The sequence below is a fragment of the Aquila chrysaetos genome, chromosome 26, assembly GCF_900496995.4.
Source record: "Aquila chrysaetos chrysaetos chromosome 26, bAquChr1.4, whole genome shotgun sequence".
Classification (NCBI taxonomy): domain Eukaryota; kingdom Metazoa; phylum Chordata; class Aves; order Accipitriformes; family Accipitridae; genus Aquila; species Aquila chrysaetos.
In genome coordinates, this window is record NC_044029.1 from 15,486,091 (window position 1) to 15,498,140 (window position 12,050).

The 12,050-nt window shown below is 42.4% G+C and overlaps 1 protein-coding gene across 3 annotated transcripts in view; it reads right to left on the reverse strand.

Moving 5' to 3' along the window:
* RAP1B (RAP1B, member of RAS oncogene family) overlaps window positions 1-11,901 on the reverse strand; it is a 32,112-nt gene extending 20,211 nt beyond the window's left edge. For 2 of the 3 annotated variants that reach the window (XM_030002628.2, XM_041120509.1), the window contains exon 1: window positions 11,816-11,901. The gene's annotated coding sequence lies outside the window, so the exon portion shown is untranslated. Of the gene's footprint in view, window positions 1-3,163; window positions 3,302-11,815 lie in introns of those variants that run through there. The other variant, XM_041120510.1, reaches the window with a different exon arrangement.
* Between the last annotated feature and the right edge of the window lie 149 nt (window positions 11,902-12,050).

Consider the following 12,050-nt stretch of genomic DNA (forward strand, 5'->3'; position numbering starts at 1 on the left):
AGCAACTCATTAGAGAAGACAGGATGTGTGCTGTTCTTAATATTCCCCAAATACTTACATGTAAGGGGAAGTCCTAAATTCTTATCCCGCAAATCCAAGGAGGTTTTTTTTTTTTCCCAGAATAATTTCAGTACATAAACAGCACCTTGACAACATAACCCAAAGTAGAAGCCTGTTCATTTTCACCCACTGTTAGATAGTTTAGCAATTAGAGCAACTCGGATAATCCTTACTCAAAAGGGTAAGCGGTATCTCTTATAAAAGAGAAATTAAAATACTCCAGAGCTGACTTTCACACTTATTTATAGAAAACATTATTCAAAAATCAAGATACACTATTGAAGACAAGATACACTGAAAAGCTGATCCGGTCTAATTAAAGACTTTTAGATTCAAGACTTCTGGAAGTAGAGCTATTTCATTACTAACGCAGACTCTTTGGAAGTGAGTCAACTGTTCAGAAAACAAAGCTAGAAGCAATTTTTACTTCTAGTTTTTACCTGGTTTTGATAGCTTCTTGTCTTTACATACAAGTTTTGTCAGTTGGACAGCTAGTTCTTCTGGGCACTAATACAATAATTCTTCTTGGACAAAAATATTTCTTCAATTATATTCAAATACTTTAACTGATTCCAGAGAATCTTCAGAGGATTTTCAAAAAGCTGAGTGATTAAGCTTATCCAGTGACATGAAATCATACTAACCACCCGAGAAAGAGGCAGAGACCTGAGAACAAGTTACTGCAGCACAAACATGGCACCAAGGTTTACGTTACTCCTTGAACTGCCCATGGGGACACTTACCCACAGAGATAGCTTAACCAAGTTTTTGTCCTTGCATTGAAGGGAGTTAGCTTGATTAATACTGCACACATGGACAATTTCCACAAAGCAGCTAACATCAGCTTGTGAGACTAGTTCCACTGTCTATAATTAGTATAGCTGAATAAAGTATGTTTTTTTGTTGTTGCGCTTTGTTTTTTTTGTTTTTTGTTTTTTTTTTTTACCTTAAGTCCAAGTTAACTCCCAGCTAGATCTTAAATCTGAACACAAACTTAATGCATGTTCTAAGGATGAAAACTGGCCTGCTTGAAGCTACTGATATCTCAAGATGAAAGCTTCCTAATGCGAGAGACTAACAAGCATGTGCAACTTGCAGTAGTTTCCTATGAAGTGTAAGAAGTCATTTCAAGGCAAGTGATGTAATGAACATTCTTAAGCTACTAAAAAATATGCTGTGCTTCAACACCTACTGAGTTCAAGTTTCAACTTTGTGCAAAAATTCAAATATGTCAATTCAAATTTGGAGTCCCTTATAAAACCTAAGCTACAGAGTCTAAGCCTCAACTGGAGTTTGTAACATGTATCAGATTTATTCTTATGTTTGTTGACCATTTGCCATGGTTTTGCATTTTCTCCCTATTTCTGTAAAATCATCACCATCCCCCATGACAGTTGTTTGTGCATGTTCTACCAGTGAGACTTCCAGCTAAAACGATGATCTCAGAATTCCTGAAGAAACTGAATTGCAAATGTTTTTTATGCTTCCAAAGAAAATCCAGGCACACAAATAAAGAACACTCAGATTTTTAAAAATACTACAAGTATATTAAATTCAGAGCACGCATAATTACCACATTACAATATCTCACTATGCATAAGCTAAGCGTTCAACCATACAGCAAGTTTTGAGAACTGAGACAGCAATTTATTGCTGTGACTTTGGCTCTACTGTCATTGCAGAGAAGGATCAGTATTTAGCTCTAAAACTTTTATCGATCAATGGATTGCCATATCATGGTATACTCAACATGCTTTACCTGATATGCATCCTTCTGATTAAAAGCAGATATAAGCATTTGTTTCTCCCCATAACTGTTACAGTAAATTTATCTTTCAAGCTACAAAACTAGTTAAAAACAGCAGGATTACAAGTAAGGCATGGAAATTTTCAGAGTTAAGATACTTCTCTTGTAAAAATGCACTCGTGCAGTTTGAAAGTTACTTCAAGAATAAACTTGCCAGTTGGCTTAAGATACTATTCTTTGGAAAAAGGCAGCTTAACTTCTGTTGCAGAAACAAGACCTAGCCTCAAATTCCATGTGATATCTGCTTAACATCTGGCAATCCTAGCTGTACTCTGATTGCGACACTGGCTGCTGAACCAGTAAAGCCTTATATCAGGTTTCCTTCTACCGACATAAGACAATGCTCAGTTCAACTGCAATTCCAATACCACCTGAATTTTTGTCACTCTTTTGTCTATTTTTCTCTATAACCCGCACATCATATACACCCCTGGCAACGCCAGAGCTTGCATACCAAGGTATCATTACTTGCACTGTCTCCATTAGTAAAAGTTTGGTTCCGATTCAGGTCTGTTTAGATTACTAACACATCATCAAGGCACAGATATATAAATCTCCTTCATCATTATATGATCTTTTGTTGCTGGCCGTTTAAGACTGGCTAGTGTAGGCCCTTTACATACAAAGTATCCTTCCATAGTGTGATTTACAGAAACTCTATTACAAATCAGGTTGATAGCCTGAGAGCGGTCTTAGAAATTCCCATACGTCATTTTAATTAAGATTAGAAGGTTTATCTGTTGAAAGAACACTGATTCTATGCAAATTGAGAATACTAGCTACTAGCATTCATTAACAGGAATAAAATTAGTTCTTCCATGATAAATGAACCATACCAGCAAAGTCCCAAGTAATTGTAACTCATGTCTGTTTTGACCTCTCAACCAATACTTCCCTAATAGAAACATGGTATTTGAATGTGAGCAGCAAACGTCACTCAAAGTCACCCAAATTATACCTGATTTCACAAACAGTTCTTTTGTTAAAGCTTGAGACATCTGTCCGGAGGTTAAGTTGAAAAAAGCATACACCAACACCCAGCAATAACTACCATCTTCTGCCACATGGTTTTGCTACCTCTGCAATAATGGAGGTGCAACCTTAACTGCTTCTTTTCACAGTTAACTTTTATAGCTGAATCCACTGATGAAGGTGGGTTTATAAAAGGTCCAAAATGCTTAATTGAAGTGGCTGAAACTCGGGCAGAACATCCTGTTCTGTTTCTGGCAGCGAGGCAGTAGCATCTCGACCCTAGGAATGGTAGCTCCTCAGTAAACATCCGACTCACAAACATACCTTGACTAGAAGATGACAGCTGTAGAAGTTGACCTCCACACTTCTGCCCATATGCAGATGCACAGACAACTTGGTTGTTTCTGAGGCAACTGTAAGTTGTCACAAGCTTCAAACAAGGGTATTTAAAAACAAAAACCCCCCAAACCACCCCCCCAAACCAAACCCCCAAACAAACAACAACAAAAACCACCCACCCCACCCCCCAAACAAATCCTGGCTTATCCTGACATGCCAAGCTGTGAACTGCCACAGTTCTGCATCTGCTTTGTGAGCAGCTGATGCATCTTAGCCCCCAAAAAGTCTCATTTAATGGGTCAGGAATTTCCGAGAGGGAAAAATCTGACAGTTATGAGGAAGAACCCAAATGTAAGCAATTCATGCTTGCAAGCCTGAGCTCATAGACACAATGACACCTACACGAAAAGCTGAATAACTTTAACCAAATGAATTTGAATCACACTCATCCCCACACCACTTTCTATTACATGGACTAGATCTTTAGTAGAGAGTTACCAAATTAATGAGGGTTAAACTTGTTTAATCAAGTCTCCACAAGAGTCTATTTAAATCTTCTTCAGATCACTCTAGTTCTTACTTAGACCATACTTTTGGTTCCTCTGCATCTTCAAAGCTTGCCATTTTCTGGAGAAACCTGTCATACTTTAAGACTCACTTTGCTTTAAGTCAAATCAAACATGTACTTTGATAAGGTAGCAGATGTCCAAAGCATACTGAAATTTAAAATCAGCTCCAGAGGTTTGGATGGGAAGACTATTCTAAATACAAATCAGCATGTCTGGTCTTCTAAGAGTTCATCTATTATTTAGACTATGACAATCACCACAGCATTTGAACAAGCATTACTACTACATCCTAAATCTTTCACTGAAGAAGAGTTTTGCTTCCAGCAAGTTAAATATATGCATCTCAAAACAATCTATATTTTGGGCAATGCCTGAGAGGAAGAATGACTTTTCAGTCTGACTGTTCCAGTGAAGCAAGTTTATCCTTCATGAAACCACAGTCTCGTATTTCCACATTGCTTAGGGTGCTCCCAGTTTACCCAGTGCATCCTCTGTTTAGGTTCTTGGGATCTATGACTTCAGCCGTCTGTAGATAAGGCTGTGAATGGTTCCTTATTTTCACTTCTACTGTCACAGCAGATTCAGCATTCAGCTTGGAAAAGTGGCTTCAGCTTTCCTCTGTGAAACTGACAGCACCAAATTTCATTTAATAAGTAGTCCACAATAAGATTAAGTAATGGAAGAATTACATTACCTGAAAATACAAATATTTTCAAGTTGATATATTTGTCTTTGAAAAAAGTATTTGCAAACCGCATCTTAAGATCTTGCCTCTGGCTAGAAGCAGGATGTACCTTCAGTTAGCAAGCCTGCACATTGTTCAAAACATTGGTTACTGTAGTTAAATTAAGTCCAAACTAACATGCGCTTAATGTTGCTTCTTCATCAGTTTCCTGGCTAGACAGGACCCAGATTTCTAGCAGAAAAGGAAGATGCTACCATCAGGACTTCTTTGTTTCTTTCTTCAAGAATAAAACTGTACAACCTACTTGATCTTTTCATTCCAGGCTTCACATGAAATATTCTTATTTTCTCACTCTCATTCCTAGTCGCACAGATACAGCACTTTTCTTCAGAGATTACTCTTAAGCGTTTGATGAAAAGCAACACGGATCAAAAGGATGCCAAACACCAGCACATCCAGTGGTCTAAAGCACTTAATTGTAAAACCGTGCTTTCAGCTACTCAGTTTTTGCAGAACTTCAGCTACCACACTTAAGTTTTCTATGTGAGATCTCTGGCTGAACCTCAGTTTAGCTTAGGGCATTTTCTGACATAAAAGGTTTAGGGAGATCAGAAAAAAAAAATCCACCAGAAAAAAAAAGCAATGGACTTGCTCAAATATAAAGAAAGGAGAAAAGGTAACAACTGTAAGAACATAGAACAAGCAGAAATAGCTATCATTCAGAAATGCTCGTTTCTAGTATTCAGATATAAAAAGCAAGTAGAAAATTGTACACCAACATTAAGAACATTTGAAGACCAAGCATCCAGTTAAAAAAATGAGAGTTACAAATGCCTGTTGGTTATAGTGTCATAGACTTCTCTCTGTTGGCCTCCAAACTTACTCAATGCCCAGGATGATCTATATCAACTAACAGGGTATCTCTTCTTTGGTGAGATCCCACCTAATCTGCTTCTTACATCAAAAAAGATGTATCAGAAAAACGGAAGACTGTTTCTCCAGCATGACACTCAGCTGGTTTTGCCTCTTCCAGTGCTCCTTCTTGATGCCACAGGACTACTACACAGTCTCTTAGGTTCCACCAAGTGCTAAGGTGACAATTCGGCATCAGTTTCTAGAAGCATGGCATATTCTCAAATAACTAATGTCAGCAGAAGTTGGATTTTGAACACAGCATTTCGCAGTCCACTAAGAACACAAGTCTGAGGTGTCTCAAGTTGTATACTTATATTCAGTGAACACTGTTGATATAAAACTGTCTTGGAAATTCATCTACGGGCTGGTATAATATGTGCAAAAACTCTGAAGGTGAATCCATACTTGCCAAGAACTCATTTCTGATGCCACTCATCATAAAACCCGTGAAAACACATAGCATTTTCTGTACACTTGCACCAAGATAAACAATAGACAGTACATAACAAAAGGACCATTCCCTGAATGGAAATAAAACCACCACACTCGCAGAATGCCTCCTGCCCATCAATTCTCCATTTTAAACAAGTCAGAAGGGTCACAGAAAGACAGTATGATATATCGTTATACATACTAACTATATAAATATAACCCCAGAAGCGTGAGTCAAGATTTTGCGTGCAGTATTAATTTATACACTTTCCCAACCCCAAGAAAATCCTTCAGCAATATTGTATGCCAAAAGCAATCACCTGAAGCCAAGTAGGCTATGCTTATGGGTCATCTTGTACATCAAGCTTTCAGAATGTTATCCTGTAAGTAGCTTCACAATGAAAGATCAGAGGAGGGTTACTGACTGCATCTTACAACGTCTAACAATTCACCTTAACTACTTCACATTTGCAAGATTAATAAAAGAGGTTCCTGCACAGTATGTCCTTGGGCTGCCCCCACACTTAACTAACCACATAAGCCTGGACACATAGCCATGCACAGCTCAGTCTCAAGTGTGACTGTCACAAACAAATCTAGTTCTCAATACTGTATTGCAGAGAGTAAAATGCTTAGGTAACTTCCACTTAAAGATTACTTCCATTCCACATTCCAGTTTACCCATCTCCACATTCAGAAAAAACAAAGCATGTTGCAACTTTCCACTAGTCGTCTAATGAATCACTTTTGGGGGAAGTATCAGACCAGATGTTATAGAAGTTTGATTAACTGCAAGCAAGGTTTGTACAACTGCACAACTTAACTATCAGTATTGTCTGGGTTCTGATGCAGTCCAAGCACTGTTCAGCATAACTAGCTTCGTCTCAAATAAATGAAAAAAAAAAGTTGATTATACATGAAACCTTTAGAAAAAAACAGAAGTAGCTGGTCTGGCCCAGCAACTACGGAAAACACTTTGATTTCAGTAGTGCTGAAGTGCCACACCTAGCAAGGTACAGGTCCTCCTTCTGTCTCCTGTACCTCCCCTCTTGAACTCCACACAGGTAACTCAAGTGTATCTGCAGTTCATCTTTAACATGGATGTGGTGGTACTCTTTTTGCTTCTTCCTGATATATGCAGAATGCTTTTAAGAAATATCCCTTCATTGCAGACATGAAAAAAAGTGAAGGCACAACTGGTTAGGTTGCAGAAACAGAGACTATTGAGTGGAAAAAAAATAGGACAAGACTTCAAAAGCTAAGACAACCGATACAGAGAAACAAAAAGAAACAGTTGCAGGGACTATCTGTGTTCACAAGCTGTTTTAGAGTAACTGAAGAGGGGCTAGACACCATACCTTATCTGGGCAATACATAGCAAATTCATTTAAGAGAAAACTTTCACCATCTAATTTCACATAAAGTTATGAAGTAAGCCACACTAAAGGAAATGTCGTTAAACTACATCTTTTCCTTTAATCCAGATTACCTGCTGAAATCAAGACTTAACTTATAATTAAAGCAAGAGTAACATTCACCTCAACGTCAACAAATTTTGATGCAAAGAGCACATTCTCCTCAGAGTTTCTATGAAAAAATACAAGAATTATAACTACAGATCCTTGCTTTAAGTTTGTCTTCAGTTATGAAAATAAACTGTTTGCCTGTTCCAGTTCTTCAATACTGTCCAGAAACTTAATCATATAAAGGTTCTCACAGCTCTACAGTTAGAGTTATATTGAAAATTATTTCATGAATGAGTAACAGTGGCGCACAATATCCTTTCTGCAGAAGACCTGGTCAAGTCATTCAGATTTAGGACACCTTCCTGAGTTGCAACAGCTGCAGGAATGATATGAAGTGATCTAAGAAACTAGGGGTTCCCTGAAGAGAATCTCAGGCTGGAGAGAAACATGAGATGCTGCTTCTCTGCATCCATTAGAAGGGCTAGGCTGTCCCACCCCTGCACTATGGTCTGGCCTTCCTCCCTTAGCCAGGAATGAACTAACCATGTGTACTCTAACTGGCAGTCTCTTTTCAAAGTTGCATAGCAGGGATTTACTTCAAATAACATCAAGTCCTTAGATTAATAACTAGGAAGCTGAGTGGGACAGTGTACAAGATACTGTCAAATGCCTCCTCTTCCTCCTGGTTCAACCCAAAAAAGTTCCTTTAACTCTGCTACACGCATTCCTGTATGGTCTTATAGTAACTTTCACCCTACTGCTTCAGTAGTAAAAATTACTATTAAAATACTGCTCTTGAAAAAAGAGCATCCTGAATAGCTAGAGGGCCCCCAAATCATTTTGTATTTCAAAAGTTGCCTAACAGGCAGATTTCCAGCCTGGCATCTACAGCCTTCCTCCCTTTCCTTGCCACTAGAGGAGAGGAACATGTAGTATGTCAGGAGCTCACAAAAGCATACATAAACAGGCACACACAATAATAATAAAAAAACTTTCTGCTTTTAGCTGTCCGGTGTTTCTTTAGGCGTTCTACAGCTCAAGAGATGAGAGCTTCCAGCCAGAACCTACTGCCGCTTTTGAAGGTAGCCTTATTCAACCGTTCCATGAAGAAACAGTTTGTGCCAGCAGACAAGGTCTTTGACTTTCTCCAAATAGTGCTTGCCTACTACAAGCAAACTCCCATAGCTTCATCAGAATATTGCTTCCACTACACCTGTCCCACTCAGCTTTCTCATGGTTGACAGGCCCTAAGGAGAAAGTGATACATTAGATGCTTTAAGTGAGATACTAAAGCTCTACTGCAGTCAACCGCTTAACAACTTTGAAAACTCAGTCAACTTGAAAACCAGCCCCTAGTAACAGCATTCAACTAACAAAAAACCTTCTTTTTCCCCTGCTTTATGCAAGAAGAATAGAAACAGACCATCTTAACCATGTCTGAGCAGGAAAACAAAGTTTGCCTTCGAATATGAAGGTGTAGTTACTGCAGATACTCCTCTAATCTCTCTGAACAAGGAGGCTGTCTAAAATATCCCTCTACCTGACCTAGATGCAACAGAACGCAGCAGAAGCCTGCCCCAACTCAGCAGGGATTCAACGCACTGACATTAACACAGTGCACTTCAGTCTGCTTTTGCATTTGTTCTGAGGCAAAAGAGTGACAGTGCTTGCAACCATGAGCTAAACATGAACTTCTGTTGCACAGGGTATGCTTAGAGATTTGTTTACTAAGAGAACAATTTTGATTAAAACTCACAACAACTTGAGCCTACCCTGAGCAACACTCTCAAAAGTCAGTTAGGTATCTGAAAGTCATCTAAGTGTTACTTAGGCCAATTCATAAAGGACTTGCCTACCCTCTTACCATACACCCAAGGACAATAGAGTGCCTGTTTTTATCTCCAAGATACTCTTACCCTTAAGAGCACCTCTCCGTACCTAACTCCAAGCAGCGAGCAGAGCTCTGCGCATGACAGGATTGGCACTGTGGCAGTAAGCATCTAGTACTTCTATGACACCTGCACTTCCCACATCCCAGATGATAGGTGGACAACTGTTTATATTAGTTCCCAGCCACATTTACTAACTGTTAGATCACAAGGTACAGTATAGTCTTCAGCACACTTCCTTCCTCAGCCATACAAGTAACTTCTTTCTCCTTTTGTAGGCCCTCACCTAGATTCCCATCTGTTTGCCTCTGCTCCAGAAAGGCTCTCAATTAAAAAGACAGTCAGTTTTACTCTGCAAAACTGGCACAGCACAAAGAGAACTGTCATGGCTCACTTCAGATTTATTTTTGATGAACTGTCCTACAGCAGAGCTTTGGAACAAAATAGCACAATTTTAATTCCACTCAGAAAACTTATCTGGTGCACGTATGTAGTAATAGAAGCAAGACACACAGTTACAGACAGTAAAAAGACTATTGGTTCCCCCTGCCATATAAAAGTTCTGTTTTTACACCTATAGTCTTTCAACTCTGTTTTGCAGATTATTTTACCCCCAGGCAGACAGGTGCTCTAAGTAAGATCAGCTTTGCTGCAAGAGATACATGACATTTATATTGTACAGTGCAACTCAAAACTCAGTTATTTAGCTACAGATAATCATAAAGCTTTAAACTGCAGTTGCAAGCTGAACTTGAAGTAGTTCATACCACTACAAGAAGCATCCCTGAAAATACGCAGGTACCAAGGAATAAAACACTGCATCTAATTAGTTAGAAAGTTTATTTGCAAAGCCTTTGATATGAATAGCCAAGGTAACCTCCACTATTCACTCAGCTCATTTTTAGCTAGAATGAAGGCTACAAGATAGACTTTGAACAAGAGTAAAAAGAGACGTGATGAATAAAGAAAGCGAAAACACTTGACTGTAGCAAACTTGTTGTTTGGTTGGGTTTTTTTTCTCCCCAAAAGCTGTGGTTTTAACACAGAGGCAAGTCATCCAAAGGAGATCATTTGATTAATTTTTTGAGTTTTCCATAGAGGAGAAAAGAGACTCTTTCCAAAGGGAAATACATTTGGTTTTGAATGGTTACTATATAAGATAATGCGATTGCTTCTTTGCCTTTTAATTATAGTTTATGAAAAAAGAAGATTGTTTTGTGTCTTCTTTTTTATAACAGTAATTTCAATGCATATTTTACCGCGAAAGAGTACTGAAAAGTCTTTGTCATACACTGTCTACACATTTCGCACTGGGCTAAGATGTAGCTGTTATATGCTGGAAATAGCAAGTTACACTAATCAAAACATCAAATGCAAGAACACATATATGACCTGTGCAATTTTCAAGCTAGGCATCTCTGAAGCAGCCTCTCTCTTGGAACCATACTACCTTACTATCACACCCCACAGCAGTATAGAAAAAGACTTTGTTTTGTTTTACCCTGCACAGCACAACCCATCCCTTTAAGACAGAAATGGGAGTAAAAGCACACTGATCTTTTATTTAAAGGAAACCTTGGTTTATTATCCTCTTTTTGTAATCCAAGGCCAGGACGAGAACACTCGGATTCGGTTTTATTTTCCCCTCTGCAAACTTCGCTTTCCTTCCACCGCTTCTTCACCCAACACACGCAGAAGGGTATGAGGTCTCTCAGGCTTATTAGACGGGTTTGGCGCAGGAAGCGCCAGTCAAATTCTTCCATTTGCTTTGACACGGGTGGTGGTGGTGCGGGGGGGGGGGGGGGGGGTGTCGTTCAGACGAGATGAACATCCCTGTCATCCCCTTTTCCTTTTTATTTTGTGATAAGCAGGGAGGGGAACTCGCTGGTCACGACGCCGCCTGCTCGTCCCGCTCCGTGGCTACCCCGGGCACAAGCACCGGCGGTCGGCGGGCAGCCCGGCCGGCCGCACCCGGACCGTGTCCCGTCTGTGTGTGTGTGTGTGTGTCTGTGTGTTCCCCCCTCCCCGCCCCGCCTCGCCCCCACACACCGGCCGGAAAGAGCGAGCCGCTTCTCTCCGACGACCGGACTAGGTGGGGCTCCGGGCTCGGACTTCCCGCTGACAACGACGGCGGCAGCCGGGGACCGTCCCCTTCCCCGCCCGCGGCGGGGCCGAACCGGGCGTCACCCGCCCCTCCCCGCACCCGGCCGGGCCCCACGTCGCGGCCCCGAGCCGCGGGGTTACAACTTTCCGCTTCCGCTCCAACTTCTGCTCCGGGGAACCGGCGGGAAGGCGGGGGGGTGGCGGCGGCGAAGGGCAGGGCCGGGCCCTCGGCCCCGGCTGCCCCTCAGCGCCCGGCTCTCCCCCCCCCCCGCCGCCAACCCCCCCCTCCCCCGCCGTGTCCCCCCGCGCCTGAGGCCGGACGAGGCGGCGGCTCCCAGTTCCTCCTCCGCCATGTTTCAGGCTCGTGCCCCTTCCCTCACAGCGCGCCGCTCCCCACCGCCGCTTCCCACCCACCAACCCCCCCCCCCCCTTCAACCCGCCGCCGCCGCCCCCACCGGCCCGTCCCCGCCCCGCCGCGCCACCTGTACCAGACCCCGCTCCTCTCCCCACCACCACCACCGCCGCCGCCGCCGCCACACCGGCCCGGCCCGGCCCGCCCGTCCCCTCCGCGAACCTACCGGACAGCGCCTCCGCTCAGCCGCCGCCCGCCGCCTCGCCGGCCGAGCTCCGCTCCTCTCCGCTCCCTCTCGCTGCCTGTGCCGGGGCGCGGCTTGGGGCCGTCGCCGTGACGCCGCACGCCCAGCCTCGCTCTGGCGCGGCGGGGGCGGGGGCGTGCGCCGAGGGGAGGGGTGACCTCGCCGCTCCGTTCCCCCTGCGCAGGCGCGGGGCACGGCGCCGCGCGGCCGCCCCTCC